The sequence below is a fragment of the Euphorbia lathyris genome, chromosome 7, assembly GCF_963576675.1.
Source record: "Euphorbia lathyris chromosome 7, ddEupLath1.1, whole genome shotgun sequence".
Classification (NCBI taxonomy): Eukaryota; Viridiplantae; Streptophyta; class Magnoliopsida; order Malpighiales; family Euphorbiaceae; genus Euphorbia; species Euphorbia lathyris.
Window position 1 is genome coordinate 34,229,084 of NC_088916.1, and position 7,079 is coordinate 34,236,162.

At 33.5% G+C, this 7,079-nt stretch overlaps 1 long non-coding RNA gene across 2 annotated transcripts; it reads left to right on the forward strand.

Annotated features, from left to right (window-relative positions):
* Positions 1–2,410: 2,410 nt before the first annotated feature.
* LOC136234797 (uncharacterized) lies at positions 2,411–5,702 on the forward strand. Of its 2 annotated transcripts, XR_010691484.1 has the most exons (5): positions 2,415–2,590; positions 2,936–3,024; positions 3,808–3,945; positions 4,388–4,572; positions 5,391–5,702. It is a non-coding gene; the product is annotated as an uncharacterized lncRNA (long non-coding RNA). The 2 variants fall into 2 exon arrangements; XR_010691483.1 differs by having other exon boundaries at positions 2,411–2,590; positions 3,808–4,572.
* Positions 5,703–7,079: the final 1,377 nt, after the last annotated feature.

The following is a 7,079-nucleotide window of genomic DNA, read 5'->3' on the forward strand; positions in this document are numbered from 1 at the left end:
TCCAAATCTCCTAAAAGTTAAAATTTTACCAAAAACACCGGAAAAGCACGATTCGTGGAATCAACCGACGTCAACCGTCAATACCGAACTTAAGGTATTATCCGAGTACTAGACTCGTTTTATTTCCTTTAATTTATTTCTTTAATTTTTTTATTTTTATGTCATAGTTTTTAGTTATTTATTTTATCACGTTTTATTTAATTTTGCGTATTCATTTAATTTTCGTCTCGTGTTAAATAAAATTTGGTTTTGTTTTAAAATAAAAAACCTCGTTTTGATATCCCAATACGAACCGTGATCCGATTAAAAGGTAGTTCAGGTATTAAAAGATGTTGTAATTATAAGTTTTTAAAAAAAAGGATATTTCCGAATAACGTTTTAAAATAAAAACGTCGTTTTAGGAACTTCCGTTATAGACTATGATCCATTTTTGGTAGTTCGGAAATCCAAAACGATTGAATTAGACTTAATTTAAAGCTTTTGAATAAATCTGGAAATAATTGGAGTGCTGCTGTAATTTACCATTTATGTCACTGATTGCTGTTTACCGACGGATTTTCCGTCGGTAAATCTGCCAAAATGTAAAAAATGCTGTTTTGATCCCTCTTTCTTAACTTTTAAGCTTTTGATCCTTTATATATATATGTATATTTATGTAATATATATTTTCAAACTATTTTTAGATATTTGGTACATATAGTTATTTAGGATGTTTATGTATTATTTTTCATTAATTTGATCTAATTTAAGTATATGTATATATATTTTCTTTAAAGTTATTTAAACTACATTATGTATATATATATATAGTTTTTGGGCTATTTGGGTTATATTAGTTATTATTAGATAAAACTATTTTGGGGACAAATGTTATTTTCTTATTTAAGAGCTTTACCCATTATTTTGACATGTTTAAAGTAAAAATGTATTATATTTAGTATCTTTGTTATTATTTCTTATATATTTATTACATAGTATCTTTTCACTTATTCTTATTTTATCTATAAATATTTCATGGTTTTTTTTTTTAGCTAAAATGTATATATATGCCTATATTATTTTCTTTATTCTTGGGACATTTATGGGTCCATATTTTAAATAGGTTTTATTTGGAGTGAATTTTGATTTAATATGTTATTGTTGTAATTATGACAAGTAAAGAGTCTATTGAGTAAAAAAGGGAAAAATAAATCACAAAAAGAGTTTTCAATTTAATTATTTAAACCAAAGGTTTTTTAGAGGTTCCTAATGAAAATAAATAGTGTCTTATTGACATTTTAAAATCATTTCTTAAAACATCACGTTTTAAAACCTTAGTCCGTTCCAACGACGGATTAAGCGAACCTTGTAATTAAAATCGTTTTCATTGTGAATAATAGAGTTTTTGAATCGTTTTCTTAAATGATTTGTACAAAATAAATTGACTTGTATGCTTAACCACGTTTTCTTATTAAAGGTTTTTATCTTGATGTTTTCAAACGCTTGAGTCGTTCCAACGGCGATTCGGGTGAACTTCATCAAACGGGGTTTTGAAACGTACCTAAATCGTTCCAACGGCGATTAAGGTGCGAACCATGTAAATGAACTCGTTTTGGGGAAGTGAATTAGTATAGAATTAGTATGTAACACGGAACATAAATCACGTTGTAAATAAATCAATTCTTCCTTCTCCCCCTCTCTTTCCTATGTATTTTTGAACTGATGTAAATGGGTGATTCTTTACCAAAGTGGCTTTTCAATAATATATGCTCAAAACGGTTTTCAAAACGAGAAAGAAAAGGTTTCAAATGAATTTTAAACTTAAAGGAATATACGATTAGTCCGTTATCGCCTAACATGCTGAGTAGGAGGCCGGTGGTTCATAACCGGGCGATGTCGGGGTGCCTAGTAGCCTTTCTCCGGAAAGGAGCTAGCCTTCTCGGCTCGTACCTAAGTTTCCCGAACCCACACCGGTCTCCCGCAAGGGATCGGTGTTCATTTTCCCATTCGTGGGTGGCGACTCTTCCATATCTCCGAGCTCCGGTCCTGCCGAGCAGCTTGATTCCACGATTGGTTGCTTTCGGCGCCAATCACCGCTTACGTCGACATAAAGTGTCCACCCCCGGTCCGCCCGGGAGATTAGGCCGCGGCACCTCGTCTAAAAACATCCTTCTACAAAATTATGATTATCTGATATATTTATGCCACGAGTATTTTTTTTTTGTGACAAACATAAATGTATGCCACGATTTTTGCCACGGTAATATTTTTTATTACATCTATTCATTTATGCTACGAAAAAATTTACCCGTGGCAAGAAATTTATTTTGTGGCATGAAATTTACTTATTCTACATATTAAAATTGAATAGCGGGAAACTAAAAATTTATTTTGCCAAAAAAAATTCAAATTTCAACACATTACATTCTTATTTTCTTTTTCATGTGGTGGGAAGCCAAAAGAAAATTCGTTTACCCCCCTAACCTAACTGATCGCCCTTTCTCTTTGTTGAACTGCCCAGCCCTAACCCTGCTAGCAAATCGTCGTTGGCGGCTCATCAATTCTTTTGCTGTCTAGAGGGCACCTTAATTTCCTCATCCTACAATTCCTGGTTAGTCACATTCTCATCCTTGAAATCTAGAAAAATTTCCAACGGGATGCGCTGTCTCTCCCTCTCCCTCTCCCCCTATTCCCGTCCTCATTTTCTAGTTGTTTCCCGAGAAAACAATTAACCTCATTGATTTTGTTTCTGCGACCTTGAAGGTTAAAGTAATAAAATGATTAAAAGAACGAGGTTAATTATTATTTTTCTTAATTGAATTGGAGAAACAAACAGTTTGTTGGACTTGGATTTATCCATTGATTCATATTGTCTTTATTCCGTTTTCCAAATTTAATCCTGGGGTATATTATAATTATGTTCTATGTCGTGTATTGAGAAATTGTTTTTTCGCAGGCGCTGGCTTCTGTGTCTCAGAGACGGATCTTGTTGCAAGAGCTGTTTGCTGATATAGCTTTGGAAGTTGTTTATGCTTTCTTTGCAAGGTACTTTTTGCTTTCTTTAGCTATTGCTAGTCATTGTTTGCATAAACCGTATAAAATTAGGATCTATATTCTACCAATTTTGTTTTTCTTTGAGTCTGTGAAGGTGTTTTTGTTAATCATAATCCTTTTTTCCTTCTTTCTATACCTGAGTTGATATGTTAAAATTACTAATCTGGTATGTGGCTTTCAAAAGTACAAATTGCCATGTCATTGACTAAACTAGAAATAAGGGATAAGGTACCAAAATAGCTTGGGGAAGTATCAATAATTTAGGCTCAACGTACAAAATAGCGTACAAATATATGCTTAACCTTTAAAAAAGTATCAATTTAGGCCTCCATAACAGAACGAGTCACTTCATCGGGACAAATCAGAACTTAAGAGAGTAATAGAAATAACGTGTAGCCTATATTGATGCTATTTTGTGCGTGGAGCCTAAATTGATACTTCTCTAAAAACTATAGGCTTATTTTGGTACCTTATCCCTAGTAATAATAAATCAATAAATGCCTCTTCAGTTATCTAGATTTCATTTTATTGAGTTTTGGTGTTAAATTATGGCTATGAAGGCTCATTCACTTGTGAGCCAATCTAGCATACATTAGAAAAGTATTTGTTTACAAAGTCCGTATAACTGATATTTGTAGCCTAAACAAATAATTAATAGAAGCCTTTATTACAGCCTAAACTTAAAATGATAAATTTGTTTGGGTATAACATATATACTTTTACGAGGAATTGGAATTCAAATAAGTGTTTTTTGATTGATTGTGATTTGTATAGGCATAGTATGAAAGACAACAGGAGATACAACTAATAAGGTTTGCAGATTATTCCAGAAGAGCATTTTCTGCCACAAGTTCATCCCAATTTCCATGGGTGAAGTTGTTTAGGAAGAACATGATGGCTAAAATGACTGGTGTAAGCTATTGAGTTGGTAGTCTGATTTTTCTGCCTATATCTTCTATATATCTTAACTATTTGGTTTTTATGTTATCATGTATGCTTTTCAGTTGTTATTATTGGCTTATGAATTTAACAATACGTAATTAAATTTTGAATTTTTCATGTTCTCTCTTCCTGTATTTACTTTCATGTATTTGATAATTTTTGGTTGAGTAGTGAGGGTGCTGAGTATGAAATTTTGTTGTCTTCAAATGGGCATCATGTTCATTTCGTATAAGATGCTACCTTTCTAGGATATAAGTGTGTATCAGTTTTAATTGAATTTTTTGTGTTCCTATATTTTGTACTTGTTAATCGAGTTACGAAGCTATATAACTCGCTATATGGCTTTTAACTTTCTAAAGATTTCTTCTTGTTCATTTTCTTATGTACTATGTGGCCCAATATTCTCCAACAGATCCCCCTTTCCCATATTTCTGATGTTGTTTATAAAGCATCGATAGATTGGCTTAGTCAGCTATCCATTGAGGCACCCGGTTCATTTGTTCTATGGTCTATAGACTACATCTTTGCAGACTTGGCAAGCTAGCAATATAGTTCTAAGAAGGCTAAAAGGTTGCACATGTATCATCGAAATCTCAGGTAACTGCATGTAAAAAGTGTTGATCTTCTTTTCCTTTCGATGGATGATTGATTTGCATAATTATGCGTTTGCTCATTTAACATAGACCAATTTCTTCTTGACTGAATTTGGTGAATGGGTTATCCGTGTAGGCTTTGTAACTTTAATAGAATGAACTTTTGTTTAACACATGTTTAGCTCTTTAAGATAATATATTGTTGACAATTTATTTTTTGGCAACCATAAATTTGGACATGTGATAACAAAGATCTCATAGGATGCTAATGCTAGTAGTTTGCTAACACAGACCAACATTTACTAATTCTGAATTAATGATGTTGAAATGCCAATTCAATAACTTTAGTATATGTTAAGATTGGGGTTTAAATTGTATACAAATGAATTAGCATTTTATAGAATTTAGGCTTATGTGTTATAAGTTAATGTGGTTTATAGTGGCACTGCTTTAATTTCAGTCCCTGAACCTTCTAATTTATTCAAAATTAATCCCTACCATTATGAACAAACTTATATATTGAGATTGACGTGATTAATAAGGTTCTTCTAAAGTTAGGAAAAATAGCTTTGTATATTGAGATTGAGGTGATTAATAAAGTTGGTTTAATGTTAGGAAACTAGTTTTGTTTATTGTGAAGCATTACAAACATTCCAGATGTATTCTCTATACAATTTCATTTTGAGTACAAAAGAACTTAATCTAATTTTTCTATATATTGGTCTCTCAAGTTATTCAATGCTTATGTGAGAGTTTTCACATTGTTGCTTTGTGTTCATATTATTAATGTAGAGTCTTAACTTTGTTACTGTTTCGTAACAGTTGGTGATCTGGATCATTTGATCTGTGTAACTATGGATTGGGTATCATGCTGCCTTCTTAGGTTCTGGGTATCTTAGAAGCTTGCTGTGAATCTCATCAATTTCCTATCAATAAGGAGCTAGTAGTGAGCTAGTAGTGGATAAGATGTGCATTGTAATTTGAAAATCTGACTATATTTAACTATATATACGGTTTCCGTTAATGTTATTCTCAGGGTACTGCTAAGGAATATAATCTGCATATTGAGTACCTTTGATTTAGACTTAAAGTTTTCTTAATATATTTATATTTTCTAATTGGGAGAATTATTATTTTTTCTTTTATTGTTCTTGGGAGTTCCTTTGTTGGATAATAGAATAATTGATATTTATTTAATAATTATTTTTTTTTTTTGTTAAGAATGGTTAAAATTTTAGATTCTGAATTTTGTTTATTTTTATTCTTTTGTTCTTATTGATTTTACTGTAGTCGTTTTTCATATAATAAATAATAATAATAATTTACAAATTAATAAAAAATAAATTACCAAAAGTTGATTAAATTTGCCACGATTATGTTCGTAGCGAAATAAAATTTCTAGCTAGAAGTGTTTTATTTTGCCATGGTAATGTTTGTGGCTAAGTGGGATTGATTTCCATGGGTCGTTACATCTTGTCACAAGTATTTTATTCTTGCCACGAAATTATCCGTGGCAGAGGGATGTGATTAGCCACAAATTTTCTCGTGGCATAATAACCAATTTATGCCACATCTATTGTTTTCCCGTGGCAACTATCTAGCCACGCTCACTTGCGCCATGGAAGTATCTACCTTGAATTTCCATGGCTATATAGTATAGCCACGAAAATATTATACTTGTGCCACGATTCTAACCGTGGCGCAAGTGACGATTTGTTGTAGTGTGGTGAACGGAGATGGAACGGAACTTTGACGGAATGCCGGAATCAACGAACAAGCTCTTAAGGTGAAAGAGTTTTTGCTATGTAAAATCTGAATGCTAAAATGAGTGCTAATCACTCCTATTTATACATATTAAGCTAGGGATAGAATTGTAAATTCACAAGATACAAGCATGGAGATACATTATTTCTGCAGTTTTCCCATGACACGCCCCGCGTATGGTCGAGGACGCCCCGCGTATTGGCCCATTCCGTCAGAAATCTCCTGCATGTGGACCAAATTCAGATCTTGTTGTCTCAACCACGCCCTGCGTAGATAGGGGTACGCCCCACGTGGTTGATCTCCTGAGATTTAATGGCTTGAAATGAGTCTTTTACGTCTCGCGTGGCCTAGCGGACGCCTCGCGTATATGAGTCCCTGGAATTTTAGCTTGAAGAACCTCCCATATACGCCCCGCGTGTAGGTTGGGACGCCCCACGTGGGAGCAGTTGACTTGGAAGACCATGTAGTCTGACATTTATGATTGAGCTTATCATTGCTCATACGCCCCGCGTGTAAGGTAGGACGCCTCGCGTGACAGTGGGTAAATCCCACGTGGTGCTTGCGGATTGAGCAATCATTTCTGACTTGGTGTTCCACGCCTCGCGTAGAGGGTGATATGCCCCGCGTATGTCGGTGGATTTTTGCTCCTTGCTCGTACCTGAAATACAATTCTCGAGAGCCGAGTTAGCTTGACGTTTTTATTTTCTAAATTAATCAAAAATAAAGATAATTAACCGAAAGTACGGA